Source organism: Chiloscyllium plagiosum, unplaced genomic scaffold (genome assembly GCF_037043375.1).
Source record: "Chiloscyllium plagiosum isolate Xiang-an unplaced genomic scaffold, Cpla_swu_hap1 HiC_scaffold_5, whole genome shotgun sequence".
Classification (NCBI taxonomy): Eukaryota; Metazoa; Chordata; class Chondrichthyes; order Orectolobiformes; family Hemiscylliidae; genus Chiloscyllium; species Chiloscyllium plagiosum.
The window spans coordinates 38,660,477-38,676,136 of NW_028270143.1; the positions used below are offsets into that span (position 1 = coordinate 38,660,477).

General features: G+C 42.2%; 1 protein-coding gene across 1 annotated transcript in view; it reads left to right on the plus strand.

Moving 5' to 3' along the window:
• The window catches only part of dgkb (diacylglycerol kinase, beta), a 794,652-nt gene that overhangs the window by 713,267 nt on the left and 65,725 nt on the right, over window positions 1–15,660 (plus strand). The window lies entirely within an intron of this gene.

The window sequence follows — 15,660 nt, forward strand, 5'->3', positions numbered from 1 at the left end:
ATTTGAATAAGGTCAAAGCCATTCTGTTCAGCATCCAACAGAAACTGTGTCCTAGTCCCTGATCTCATTCCCTTGTTTGGATGGCACTCAAATCCAAGCAGATAGCATACTACATAACTGCTTTGATCAACTCTTAGCTGAGTGCCAAACCACACTTCCATTATCAAAATCATGGACAAAGGCATTAATATCGCCAATGTGATGACCTGTGGACTTTTATTTCTGTGTACGTTTCTGTTTTTATTGAGAAATTCTGTTTGTTAGGGCCGAAGCTGCTCAATCCTTGCAATTCTTGCTGTGAAACAAGTTGCAACTAATAAGGTTGGAAGGATGGGGATCCCTTTAACTGATCTTATTATAATGTGTGCTTTGGAGGAGGAAGAAGAAAACTGTGTGTGTGTGTGTGTGTGTGTCCAGAAAAACCATGTAAAAGATATTAAATACATATTTAGCCTTGACTCGGGTGGAATTCATACAGACAGAGGCCAAAGAGTGCAGGATGTGACTGTGAAATGCTCTAAACAAAAATGTATCTGAGCTGTTTTTAAGCTGAGATGCAAAAACATTTCTAAAGTAGGTTGCTTGATATCCCAAGTTTGTGACAAAGAAATGTGAGTACCAACGGTTGAGCCATCAGTTGTTTTAGATCTGAAGGTAGTTTCATTTATCTAAGTAAGTCCAATGGCAGGGTGGTCCTTAAGTGTCCATTACTAGAGGTGCTGGGTGCACGTAGCCTCTGCCAAATAAGGGTGTGAGTGCCTCCATGTCTGGTACACACTTCGATGTTTCCGATTGTCCCACTCAAACCTAAATTCGGGTGTGTATTGTAGGATCTGCAGCTACCAAGGTTGTTTGTAAACTGTTTGATGGTAGCTCCAGTCTGTTTGGATTCTGCAACATGTTGATTAGCACAGTCACTTTGGTCAAGGCTAGTTCCCAATACCCAGAATGCTTTAGTCATTGTCCATCTTTTGTAACTCCATGATCAGTTCATTATTTTCCATCACTGAGTGGCCCATCCACCCACAAGGCAAACTAATATGGTGTTCCCAGCTTTCTACGGCTGACCTGAACTATTGAGGCAAATTACATCTAATAACTGCATTAGCAGCTGGCAAGTAACTGAAACAACTTGCACATGTGGAGGCTAACTGCAAAAAATAAGCAGGAGTCTTCTGATGAATGATCATTGTGGACCTCACTGGTGGGGTTTTTAGGATGGACTGAGGATGAAGAAAGTGTCTTCATATCATTCACCCTTTAGGTCCTACCCGAACAATCCTCCAACACTGGATTGGCTGATGGCAATGCATACAGAAGAACAGCTGGAGCAGGGCTTGTCCTCAATTCTACAGGCCTTTCTGATCATTAAAACCATTCAATGTCTGACCTAGATAGTTTTGTTTGTACAGCAAGTCCCCTACACAAAATAATGCACGAACAGGGCCTTAGGCTCTTTGTTGAACAACTAAGGGTGGAAGATTGGCAGCATGAAGAAATTCCAATAACTTTAGAGGAGGCATGACCTCACTCATCATAAAAGGAGAAAATTCAAACTGCTACAACTGCAGATCCATATTCTTAATGAAGTTTGCAAAGTCCTCATTACGTTACTTCTAAATCACTTCTTAGGAAATGCAGAAGATCTCCTACCAGAGTGTCAGGGTTGGCTTCTGACCCATAAAGGAATCACTGACATGATCTTCACAGTACACCATCTTCAGAAAAAGATCAGAGAGCAGACCATCCCTTTGTGCATAATCTCACAAAAACTTTTGACTCAGTGATTTGAATTACAATTTAAAAGCTGCCACCATCCATTGACCATCCCTAGCCAATGAGACGGAGATTTCTTATTAAGTATTTAAAATAGGGTCGTCTTATTGCTATAGGTTTTGAATGCAGTTTTCAGTTTTTTTAATACATTCATGGGACATGGGCATCACTGGCTAGTCAGCATTTTTATTGCTTATCCTGAGTTGCTCTTGAGAAGGTGGTGGTGAGCTGCCTTCTGCTGTGGCTTGACCCACAATGTGCTTAAGGAAGGAATGCCAGGATTTTGATCCAGTGACTGTGAAAGAATGATGACATATTTCCAAGTCAGCATATTGAGTAGCTTGAAGGGCAACTGGTAGATGCTGGTGTTCCCACATGTCGACTGTCCTTGTCCTTCTCGTGGTCATGAGCTTGAAAGGTGCTCTCTGATGAACTTTGGTGAATTTCTGCAATGCGTCTTGAAGATAGTACACAATGCTGCACTGAGCATTGGTGCTGGAGGGAGTGGATGTTTGTGGATGTGATGCGAATCAAGTGGTTGCTTTGTCCTGGATGGTGGCAAGCTTCTTGAGTGTTGTTGAAGCAGCACCCATCCAGGTAAGTGTGGAATATTCCATCACACCCCTAAATTGTTACTTGCTGATGATCAGGCTTTGAGGAGTCACTCACCACAGTATTCCTAGCCTGTGACCTTCTCTTGTAGCCACTATGCTTATATAGTGAGTCCACTTGAGTTTCTGGTCAATGGTAACCCCCGGGGTGTTGACAGTGGGCCATTCAGTGATGATAACACCACTGAATGCCAAGGGGTGGTGGTAAGATTTATTCGAATTAGAGCTGGTCATTGTGTGGCATTTGTGTGGCACAAATGTTACTTACCATTTGTCAGCCCAAGCCTGGGTATTGTCTAGGTCTGGACTGCTTCAGTATCTGAGGAGTCACAAATGGTGCTGAATATTCTACAAACATTGATAAACATCCCCATTTTTGACCACATGATGAAAGAAAGGTCATTGATGAAGCAACTGAAGATGGTTGGGCCAAGGGCAGAGATGTCCTGTAGCTGAGACCACTGACCTCTGGCATCACAACCATCTTCTTATGTGCCAGTATTTCCCTGGGGTTGGGGAGTCCAGAACTAGAGGGCATAGGTTTAGGGTGAGAGGGGAAAGATATAAAAGAGACCTAAGGGGTAACTTTTTCACACAGAGGGTGGTACGTGTATGAGCTGCCAGAGGAAGTGGTGGAGGTTGGTACAATTGCAACATTTAAGAGGCATTTGGATGGGTATGTGAATAGGAAGGGTTTGGAGGGATATGGGCCGGGTGCTGGCAGGTGGGACTAGTTTGGGTTTGGATATCTGGTCGGCATGGACGAGTTGGACCGAAGGGTCAGTTTCCATGCTGTACATCTCTATGACTCTATGGTAACGGTGCTGCGGTCTGCCTTGAATTCCGTGCTCACACAGACGGCAAAGAAGGAGCTTACCTTTACTAAGCAAAGGTTATATGAGCATGGTGACAGGCCAGGCAAACACTTCGCATATCTCGCCAGGAAAAGGAGCACCCCTCAAGCCATTATGGTAATTAGGGAAGGGTCTGGGAACCTAACATGTGACTCCAAAAAGATTAATGTGACATTCCAGAGATTTCACTCTCAGTTATAGCAATCTGAGGGTTATACAAAGAACAAAGAAAATTTACTACCCAGGAACAGGCCCTTTGGCCCTCCAAGCCTGAGCTGATCCAAATCCACTGTCTAAACCTGTCGCCCAATTCCTAAGCATCTGTATCCCTCTGCCCCCACCTACTCATGCATCTGTCCAGATGCATCTTAAATGAATCTATCGTGCCTGTCTCTACAACCATGCTGGCAACGCATTCCAGGCATCTACCACCCTCTGTGTAAAGTACTTGCCACGTGTATCCCCCTTAAACTTTTTGCCTGTCACCTGAAAGCGTGACCTCACGTTATTGAATCCCTCACCCTGGCAAAAAACGTATCCCTATCTACCCTGTCTATAACCTTCATGATTTTGTAGACCTCAAACAGCTCCCCCCTCAATATACTTTTTTCTAATGAAAACAATCCTAACCTACTCAACCTCTCTTCATAGCTAGCACCTTCCATACCAGGCAACATCCTTGTAAACCTTTTCTGCACCCTCTCCAAAGTGACCACATCCTTTTGGTAATGTGGCGATCAGAACTGTACACAGTATTCTAAATGCGGCCGAACCAATGTCTTGTGCAATTTTAACATGACCTGCCAGCTCTTATACTCAATACCCTGTCCAATGAAGGCAAGCATAGTATATGCCTTCTTGACCACTCTATCCATCTGTGCAGCAAACTTCAGGGTACAATGGACCTGAACTCCCAGATCTCTCTGCCCATCAACTTTTCCCAAGGCTCTTCCATTTACTGTATAATTTGCTCTAGAATTAGACTTCCCAAAATGTATCACCTCACATTTGCCTGGATTAAACTCCATCTTCCACTTCTCTGCCCAACTCTCTAGTCTATCTGTATTCTCCTGTATTCTTTGACAGTCCCCTATGCTTTCTGCTACTCCACCAATCTTTGTGTCATCTGCAAACTTGCTGATCATACCAACAATGTCCCCTTCCAGATCATTTATGTATATCACAAACAACAATGGCCCCAGCACTGATCCCTGCAGAACACCACTGGCCACCATTCTCCAATTTGAGAAACTCCCTTCAACTATTACTCTCTGTCTCCTGTTGCTCAACCAGTTCTCTATCCACCCAGCTAGAACACCCTGCACACCATGTGACTTCACTTTCTCCATTAGTTTGCCATAGGGAACCTTATCAAACACCTTATTAAAGTCCATGTATATGATATCTACAGCCCTTCCTTCATTTATCAACTTGTGAGGAGGAGTGGGCCAAAATGGAGTCCTTTTTCAAGGATCTGGAGCTCCCGGGTGTTACCCCAAAAAAAGAGTCCTTTCTCAATGCCCCCTTATCAGGACAAGAGTTGCAGGAGGCTGTGAAGCAGCTTCAGAGTGGAAAGGTGCCTGGTCCTGATGGACTTCCCAGCAAATTCTATAACTAATTTATAAATGTATGGTCAGACCCAATGCTCAACATGTTTAATGACTCATATAGCCATGATTGTCTCCCACTATCTCTGAGAGATGCCAATATTTTGCTTTTTCTTAAAGAAAGTGGAAGTCCCGGAGGACTGTGCTTCATCCAGGTCCATTTCACTCTTAAATATGGACTTTAAAAGGCTCTCGCATTAAGACTGGAGATTGTGTTACCATCTATTGTTAAAGAGGACCAGACGGGTTTCATAAAGGGCCACAGATCCACCAATAATGTTAGGAGGATGCTTAATATAATTCAACGTGTCAACAACAGTCAATACAGGGATTGGTGATTTCTCTAGATGCAGAGAAGGCATTTGATCGAATTTAGTGGCCGTACCTTTTCTATACTCTGGAACGGTTTGGCTTGGGCAGAGCCTTTATAAGATGGGTGAAGGTTCTCTACAGTGACCCTCTCACTGCAGTCATTGCCAATGGGGTACGATCAAGCAATTTTAACATTTTTAGGGTCAGCCGGCAGTGCTGTCGCTTTTCACCACTGCGTTTTACATTGGTGAATGAACCATTGGTGGAGACCAGTCGTAGGGATCCTAATATATCAGCTCCAGAAGTGGGGGCAAAATTACATAAGATTTCATTGTATACGAACGATGTCCTTTTTTTGTGAAATCCAGCAGTGCATTGGTGGGGTACAAGATTAATCTTGCAAAATCAGAGGCTATGCCTATGGGTGGTCTTACGAAGGTGCTGGGTCTTGAGGGTGAATATCAATTCCTATTTAAGTGGTCACAGGCGGGTTTTGTGTATTTGGGCATATTCATTACTCCAGTTCTGGATCAGCTGTTCAAAGCCAATTATGTTCAATTATTTGACAAAATCAAACAAGACCTTCAAAGATGGGAGGCGCTTCGGGTCTCGTGGTTGATTTGGATAGCGCTTATTAAGATGAATATTCTCCTCCGTTTGTTGTACCTTATACGGATGCTTCCCCTGATTTTCAATAAGCAAACATCCAGGAGACTGAACGGCTGGTTCAGCTCCTTTATTTGGCATTGCAAGCGGCCCCTCATTAAATTAGCTAATCTGCAATTGCCTCACAGATTGGGGGAAGTGGACCTACCGGACATTAAACGTTACCGACTAAGCTCACTTTTATCCAATGTGAGTGATTGGGTCTGTGGGCTCTCTCTTTTGATATGGTTAGATATCAAAGCCTCCCAGGCAGGATGCCCCTTTACCACCTTGCTATTTTTGGACACAATGAGGATAGTTAAGGAATATTGCCATAACCCAATAGTTATCAATAATGTTAAAGCATGGAGGGCAATTCGGAAAAAGGGGAGGCAATATTGACAAAACATCTTCTCTTATACCTATAGTGGGTATGCCAGGTTTTCAAGCGGGGATGATAGATTCAGGATTCAAACATTGGGCAGCTAGGGGTGTGTCTTGCATTGGTGATTTATTTGAGGGAGACACAATTATGTCCTTTGATCAGTTAGCACAGAAATATGAGTTATCTATCAGGGACCTCTTGTTTTCTGCAGGTTAGGGATTTTATTCAAAAAAAAACTACACTTTTGATTGATCCCTACAAATCCGACAGAGAGGAGGGTGCTTAGTGCTAAGAATACACTTTCTGTCAGCACTTTATATCATCAATTGGGGGACGCCCCCCTCAGATGAGTTCGATTGACTCTGCAGGGTGTGGGAGAAAGAGCTAGATGTTGAAGTCTCCTCGGAGGCATGGGAAGATATTTGGGAAAACGCAAGAAAGATATTAATTTGCAATAGGACCCATGCTTTACAGTTGAAGATTCTGCACAGGGTCCACTTGGCTCCTGACCATTTATCAAAATTTAAATCAAGGATATCTTCAATATGTCCCAAGTGCACAAGAACTCTTACCCATTGCCTCTGGTCCTGTGGTAAGCTTCAAACCTACTGGAGTGCTGTGGTGGGTGCAATGGAGGGGATTTTGGGTGTAAGGATGGAGAAGAACCTAATTTCTCCTCTTCTGGATCTGCCCAGTGTGTTCCCTGCAGATGCACATAATAAAAAAACTTTTCAACATCCTCACTTTCTGTGCAAGAAAGAATATTTTGCTAGGTTGTGTATCTGAAACCCCCCCCCGGGCATGTTGGGTTGGTGGAAGATTGTTATGGAGTATATCCCCTTGGATTTTCACACAAGTATGGTACACCAGAAAACTGAGAATTTTTATAAGACATGGCAGCCCTATTTGGAATACTTTGTCACAGATTTATCTGCCACACTAATAAGGGCTTTTATATAGCCGTAATGATTGTGTTTTATGCGTTCAAGGAGGAGGAACTTGTATTCTTTTTTGGTATTGTTTTGAATTGTATTGTTTTGTATTTGTTATAATATTTTTAAAGATCTATTTTTTCCATAAAAATGTATTTATGGAATTCTGAGAAGTTTGCCCTCCACCTCAGACCTTGTCTCTGTGAAACTGCCATCCTGGTGAGTATTAACAGCATTAACCAAGGGAGGCTGTAAACAGTATGAGAGCAGAACAAAAATCTCTTTCTACTTCTAAACCATTATTCATGATTAAATAAATGATTTTGTGTATTTTTGCTTACTATCAGTTTTCCACAATATTTTGCATCTCGTAATAAAAAAGTTGCAATCAAAGTTATCTTTTTCATAATTGGTGGAAGAACTGAAAGTATATCTATAGCAAAATCCTTTAATTAACTGTGTGGGGAATTCCTGTACAGTTCAAACGGACAGGTATGGTGACTTGTAGGATATGCAGAGCCTCACCTGGTTTTTGAACAAGCCATTAACAGTAATGAGTCTCAAGTGACCACCTCATTTTAAATTTTTCAACTCATGTAAGCAGATAAGTTTGTAAAAACTCTTCTTTGATATTATAGAAGTTGGCCTGTAGTTAAGAGCAGCTATCTTTGAATGCAACATTCACAAGAGACATGGCAAAAAGGTTTAAGTTCATTAAATGTGTAAGACCAAAATTGACTAGTCCAATGTCGGGCGGCACGGTGGCACAGTGGTTAGCACTGCTGCCTCGCAGCGCCAGAGACCCGGGTTCAATTCCCGACTCAGGCGACTGACTGTGTGGAGTTTGCACGTTCTCCCCGTGTCTGCGTGGGTTTCCTCCGGGTGCTCCGGTTTCCTCCCACAGTCCAAAGATGTGCAGGGTCAGGTGAATTGGCCATACTAAATTGCCCGTAGTGTTAGATAAGGGGTAAATGTAGGGGTATGGGTGGGTTTCGCTTCGGCGGGTCGGTGTGGACTTGTTGGGCCGAAGGGCCTGTTTCCACACTGTAATCTAATCTAATCTAATCTAATCTATCTGACTCAGAGTCATAGATATTTTATGGCAATCAGGCTTAAACTTCCAAGCTCGAATCTCTCAATTACCATGGCACAGAAGGAGGCTACTCTATTTGCTGTGTTTGAAGCAGCTCTCTGTATTTTGACTTAATGCCCACCTTCTGTTTTTTCCACATAACCCTCTACATTATTTCTTTTAATCAGCTCATGCCCTCTTGAATGCTTCAATTGAACTTGCCTTCATCACACCTCCAGGCAGTGCGTTTCAGATACTTATCATTCACAGTGTGAAAAAGTGGTTTCTCACCTTGCATTTGCTTCTTTTGAAAGACACTTGAAAACTGTGCCCTCTGGTTCTTGATCCTTTTACAAGTTCCTTATGTGAGAAAAACAGTCTGTTCAGGGAATCAAAGACAGCTTTGCCAGGGTGAGTCCATGTTTTGCTTATTTGTTAAGCAGCAATTTTGTAAGGATAATGTCATACTTTTTTAAAATAGAATATTGCATCTTTTGAAATTATTTAAAAAGTTATTTTCAACTCAAGCTGTCTGAACTCCCTATTTAGTGTTCTTTCTCATCCTTTTTGAGCTAGAAATGTTAACAGTGAGTGTCGAACAACATGTTTACTGCATTCTTATAGAATTTACAGGATGCTGCTTTTCAGTAGAGTTCCCCATATTTTTTTGACTCTGGCAACTTAATTTTTACAAATGTCAAAATTGTTGCTTCATTCACTCCCTCTATCAGCTGGAAAGATGCGCTCAACCATCCCCACACCTAACTAGGCAGGTGAAATATTGAATGGAATCTTATCAGGATTTGAGCCAATTGGGATAAGGTGGGATTTGTTGCACAATCAGACAATCAGGATGTCCAGTGAGGCTTGTCACAACATCAAGGCATCCTATTCCGTCTTTTATACCTTTCACAAGTGGCGTGGTGAGCTTCTCACTAGGCAGTGGAGCATTACTGGTGAAGGGAGATTATTGCTTGTTAAACACCTTGTTGATAGCCTAACTCACCTCATGAATATTCAGCTTCCTGTTCGACCAAATCCGTCAAATACGTAGACGTTGAGAAAACGCAGCATGAAGACCAACTCACCACTTGTTCCAAGCAAACTGCATGTAGCGTTCAAGGTAGTACAATCTACACCACCAGCCATACACACCCTTCATTGATGGACATATAGCATCTGCCAACCCCCTCACCAATACACATGGTGGCGCCCTCAGAAGCACAGGGTCGCCTTGCAGGATGTATTGGCAATGAGCTTTGAAAATCGGCAGCAAAGACATTAAAACAGGTGCCTGGATCAAAGATCGGACCAGGCAGCATCTCATGGGCAGCTGATCTGCTGTCTTAGTGCTTGCTCACATATCACCTCCCTACAAGCCCAGAGCATCCATGACTTTCATTGTCTTGTCATGCCACCAGTCATGTTTCGGGGCTGTTCATTGACGTCATTAAGATCTGGGCTGAACACTGTCCTGAGGCTCCATCTGCCATACTTTCAAAGGAAGGGGTGCGAGCAATGGGTAACAGGAGAATCACAGCAGAAGGGATGGGATGCCAAGGGCTAGCGGGGAAGCAGAAGCATTAGTACAGGTGGGGACAAGGTCAGTAACAGGAGATAATTCAAGTTGAATGAAACTGTTTTACGAAATAACATTAGAAGACATAGTCGGCTACGGAAGGAGGAGATAATGGTCATTACCATAGCGTCCAGAGAGTGAGAATAGAGGTGCAGGGTGAACATCATTACAGTTTAATGCCAAGATTCAGGAGACAGGGAGGACAGTTAAAGGTAAAGTTGAATGTAGCAGGCCTCCACATGGGGGAGATGGGTGAATTGGGTTGCTGGAGTAGTTCAGTAAACATGGATATGGAGACTATGGGTGCAGGGTGATGGTATGTATCTCAAAGCCAGGTGGGCCCAAGCTGATACTGTCCACCACAAGCTGCGTTCACTGCCATCTCTTTCTGTTCTCAAAATGCAGCACACTAGAGTCAGAGTTATAGACATTTTACAGCACGGAAACAGACCTATCAGTCCAACTTGTCCATGCTGACAAGGATACAATTGTTGCAATTGTATCAGCCTCCACCACTTCCTCTGGCAGCTCATTCCATACACGTACCACCCTCTGTGTGAAAAGGTTATCCCTTAGGTGTCTTTTATATCTTTCCCCTCTCACCCTAAACCTATGCCCTCTAGGTGTGGACTCCCCCATCCCAGGGTAAAGACCTTGTATGTTTATCCTATCCATACCCCTCATGATTTTATAAACCTCTATAAGGTCACCCCTCAGCCTCCGACGCTCCAGGGAAAACAGCCCCAGCCTGTTCAGCCTCTCCCTATAGCTCAAATCCTCCAACCCTGGCAACATCCTTGTAAATCTTTTCTAAACATCTTCAAGTTTCACAACATCTTTCCCAATAGGAAGGAGACCAGAATTACATACAATATTTCAAAAGTGGTTTAACCAATATCCTGTACAGCCGCAACATGACCTCCCAACTCCTGTACTCAATATTCTGACCAATAAAGGAAAGCATACCAAACGCCGCCTTCACTATCCTTTCAACCTGCAACTCCACTTTCAAGGAGCTATGAACCTACACTCCAAGGTCTCTTTGTTCAGCAACACTCCCCAGGACCTTACCATTAAGTATTTAAGTGCTGCTCTGATTTGCTTTTCCAAAATGCAGCACCTCACATTTATCTAAATTAAACTCCATCTGCCACTTCTCAGCCCATTGGCCCATCTGGTCAAGATCCTGTTGTAATCTGAGGTAACCTTCTTCGCTGTTCACTACACCTCCAATTTTGGTGTCATCTGCAAACTTACTAACTATACCTCCAATGTTCATATCCAAATCATTTATAGAAATGATGAAAAGCAGTGGACCCAGCACCGATCCTTGTGGCACTCCACTGGTCAGAGGCCTCCAGTCTGAAAAGAAACCCTCCACCACCACCCTCTGTCTTCTACCTTTGAGCCATTTCTGTATCCAAATGGCTAGTTGTCCCTGTACTCCATGAGACCTAAACTTGCTCAGTAGTCTCCCATGAGGAACCTTGTCGAACACCTTATTGCAGTCCAAAAAGATCATGTCTACCTCCCTGCCCTAATCAATCCTCTTTGTTACTTCTTCAAAAAAACTCAATCAAGTTCGTGAGACATGATTTCCCATGCACAAAGCCATGTTGACTATCCCTAATCAGTCCTTGCCTTCCAAATACATGTAAATCCTGTTCCTCAAGATTCTCTCCAACAACTTGTTCACCGTTCTATAGTTCCCTCACTTGTCCTTACCACCTTCCTTAAATAGTGACACCACATTAGCCAACCTCCAGTCTTCCGGCACCTCACCTGCGACTATTGATGATTCACATATCTTAGCAAGGGGCCCAGAGATCACTTCTCTAGCCTCCCACAATGCTCTGGGGTACATCTGATCAGGTCCTGGGGATTTATCCACTTTTATGCATTTCAAGACATCCAGCACCACCACCTCTGCAATATGGACATTTTTAAAGATGTCACCCCATTCTGTATCTTCCATGACCACCTCCACAGTAAACAATGATGCAAAATATTCATTTAGTATCTCACCCATCTCCTGCAGCTCCACACATAGGCTGCCTTGCTGATAGTTGAGGGGCCCTATTCTCTCCCTCGCTACCCTTTTGTCCTTAATGTATGTATAAAATCCCTTTGGATTCTCCTTTACCCTACTTGCCAAAGCTGTCTCATGTCCCCATTTTGCCCTCCTAGTTTCCCTCATAAGTATACTCCTACTGCCTTTATACTCTTCTGAGTATTCATTCGATTTCTCCTGTCTATAGCTAACATATGCTTCCTTCTTTTTCTTAATCAAAACCTCAATTTCTCTCATCATCTAGCTTTCACTATACCCACCATCCATTCTTTTCATCCTACTACTACTCAGGAATAGCTGAGTCAGTTCCCTGATTGGGTGGAGTCAATGCCAATTCGATGGGTGAAACCACAGGATCAAAGTTTCCTGGGTGTTAAGACTTTGTAGCGCAAATACATGAAGCAACCATTTGTAAACCCATCCATGTTTAATTTGTAATCATTTCGTCACTACTTGATGTGATTGGAAGACAAAAGTGCTTAGGGGGTAGTTGGCCCTGTATTTAATTGGCGTTTAGAACAATAAGAGCCAAGATTATTGAAACACAGGATTCTCAGATACTTGAGAGGGTAGATGAGGAAAGGCTGTTTCACTTTGTGGGAGCATCTTGGACCAGAGGGCATATTCCCAGAATGCATGGTTACCAATATAAGACATGAGGAGGAATTTCTTCTTTAAGGGTGGTGAAGCTGTGGAATTCTTTACAGTGGAGGCCTTTAGAAACTGGGTCATTAAGAATATTCAAGACTGAATTCAAGGACATCAAGGTTATGGTGAAAATGCAGCAAAGTAGGCTTGAGGATTATCAGATCAGCCATGATCTCTCAGAATAGCAAAGTAGTCTGGTGGGCTAAATGGCCTACCTCTGTTCCTGTGTCTTACTGCCTTATGGTCAATAAGCCTTAAGTCCCATGACTGAATTTTTAAAAAATCACTTCGGTTAATGCATTTCACAATTTAATATCCCCTTGTATTTTTTTTTTAAATCCTTCGACATTTCCCTGTCATAATTCTAAAGGATTTGTCCAACCTTGGAAATTATCTTTTATTATTTATCCAGTCATTCCTATTCAGAATTCAGATATCCTTACAGATTTCTTCAATCTCATTCTTGGATATATCGAAATGTGTATACTAATTTAGAAAAAACCTACATAAAACCCTATTTGCTTATACAAGGCCTTTTATACCTGTAAATCCAGCTTGGAGATCTCTATTTAAATCTGTCTGTCCAATCTATTAAGTGACTTGCTCATATGATGTATTTTATTTCACTAATTTTTTTTACGATTTCCCAAAATGTACCACATACTTCTCTCTCCTGAACTTCTTCTGCTAACTATTTCTGTCATCCTGCAATGTCCTATATTCTTCAGCTCGGAAAAGATACAAAATATATGATCATATTTTGATTACATTGCTTGTTGACATGGTGAAGAAAAAGACATAATATTAAGATAATCTCAACATTGAATTGTAGGTAGGCTAGCAAAAATATTTACAAATTGATTACTTAGAAATTGGAACATTTCCCCACCTGCCACTCTTGAAGATAAATCCATAATCCTGTTAAAAGAAATTTAGACTGTGATTCAAAAAATAGAAACAATAATTCATATGGGTAGTGATTGTTAAGCATGTTACAGCCACTCAAGGAGAGAATAAAAGTCATCATTACTCAGGTTTGGATTTATTCTCAAAGTGAGATCTTACAAATGTATAGCTCCTAACTCTACAACCCATCACTAGATTCAGTCAGTGTGCCTTTGTAGTCTTTTGAGTGAAAAAAATTAACAGCCCCTTAAATGTGCACTGGAGCAAAAATCGAAACCTTCCTAACTTAATTAAAAATGTCAGTAGAGATGATGCACTCCAGTTCCAACAATGCTGACTGGATATAGAAGGAGTGTCTCTGCAAATGTGCTCAATTCACTATCCAATTGATGCCTCTCACCTGTATACACTTAACCTTATATTTAACCTTTATATAATTAACAGTTAAGTAGGTAATTGTCTCACTGGAAAATAGACTCGTGTAAATCACTTCTTTATTGTCTTCAGACTCAACTATTCCAATGCATTCTTGGACAAGCACCCATTTTTCAATCTGTATCAATTTAAGCACATCCAGAGCTCTGCTGAACATGTCCTGTTTTGTGCCACATCAGATAGGAACATGAGATTAGGAGCAGACCATGTGGACAATCAAGCCAGCTCAATTCAGTAAGATCAAGATTGAGCAAGTTGTGGTCTGAATTTCACTTTCATATCTGCCCTCAAAAACCTTTGACTCTCTTGTCTATCCAATTAGGTTAAATAAATTCAATTCATCTGCTTTCTGGTAGAGTGAATTTTACATACTAACCGCCTTCTGGGAGAAAATATTCTCCTCATCTCTGCCTTAAGATATTCTCCTCATTCTTAAACAGTGCCTCGAATCTAGCATCCCTAACAAGAAGAAACAATCTCCCAGTATTTTTTTTTAATTCACTCATGGCACATTGGCGTCACTGGCTAGAAGATACATTTCGAAGTCAGAATGGTGAGTGACTTGGTGGGGTACTTACAGATGGTGATATTCCCTTGTATTTGCAATCTTTGACCTTCTAGGTGGGAGTGGTCATGAGTTTGGAAGAACAGTGTGCTTACTACGTTATTCGATCTATATCCTGTCCAGCCTCCTGACAATTTACTTTCCTGCATATCTTGTTTCCACCGGTAAATACCTTTGGTCTGTGCATCCAGGTCATTTATATAGATTGTAAATATTTGAGACTATGACACTGATCATTCTAACATTCAATCAGTTTCAACTTGCCAGCCCAAAAAAGGTTAATTAATCTCCACACTCTGCTTCCTGTTAACTAACCAATTCTATCATGTGAATATGTTACCTCCTACATCATAAGCTCTTGTGTAGTAACTTTTGATGTGCAATCTTATAAAAAGTCTTTTGGAAATCCTACTTGTCCACCATTCAGGACTGTATGTGGCAGGACTATCAGGATTAGAATGGATCCATTGATGTGGGATGACTCAACTGTTCTATCACATGCTATTTCAACTGTTTGGCAAGTAATTCAATTTAGTAGCTTCATCAGGATGACACCTCACTTTTAGGTATGTTGGTGCTATTCCTGGCACCACCACCTCCCCGCCCCAGCACTCTCTATTGTGCCAGGGCCTCTTAAATAAGTAATTTTGGTGGGACTGCATCAAATAAGCACATTGGGAAAGTTTTTGTAGTCCTCTGCCAGTGGATTGCTGGCAGCAGGGCCATACATTTCCCAGGGTGGCCTTGTTCCCAGCCTCATTCTGATATGTCTGCAATTTTAGAGGGCACAGCTAAGTCAGAGGGTTCCAACCCAACCTCATCCCAACTAAGGTTCTTGAATACTTCAGAATAGTTTCCAGACCACCTCAATTTTGAGGCAAACAGGAAGAGTTCAAGGGTTGGGTTCAGCATAATTAAATAGGTGATTCTGCTGAGGCTTTGATCACAAAGTTGGGGTGTGCCTCTCTCAAAGGCCTCCTTTTCCACATTGGGTGCATTGCCAATGTCCGACCCTTCCTCCAGTCACTCCATCAATACCCACCACCCCTCTCCAGTTGGCTGAGTCTTCTCCCATTCCCCATGTGAGATCCATCATAATGATGTGGTGCTCAACTCCCGAATGTAGAGCCTGAACTGCTGCTGCTGGCCCAGTTGGATCAGCAGACAGCTCTCTCAGATGGGAATTGCAGCACCTCGTTGAAAAATAGAACTCCCACCTCCAACTAATTTACGCTTCTCAGAGAGCTAAATGGCTGCAGGAT